This window comes from Pundamilia nyererei, unplaced genomic scaffold, assembly GCF_000239375.1.
Source record: "Pundamilia nyererei isolate P.nyererei 1_Seehausen unplaced genomic scaffold, PunNye1.0 scaffold01087, whole genome shotgun sequence".
Taxonomy (NCBI): Eukaryota; Metazoa; Chordata; class Actinopteri; order Cichliformes; family Cichlidae; genus Pundamilia; species Pundamilia nyererei.
Window position 1 is genome coordinate 8,366 of NW_005188488.1, and position 308 is coordinate 8,673.

Below are 308 nucleotides of genomic sequence, written 5' to 3' on the forward strand. Positions count from 1 at the left end.
CAGAAATGAGACAAGTTTGGGGGAAAATCAGTAATATTCTGACTGACGTGACTGAATTGATCCCTCTGCATTTTCCATCTGGAAAAGCAGGGCAGATTAAAACAGCAGAGGATGACTTTAATAAATAATACTGCAATTCTCACCAGCAACAGTGGTCACAACCAGCACTGCACAAAGAAGTGCAGACACATTCAGCAGCTTCATGTTGATATTCAGAATCTCTTTAAAAAACAGAAGACCCAAAAGTGATTGACAGTTTATTAAAGAAAAGAAGATAAACTGTTTTTGCAGCAAACCTTTTGTTGAAT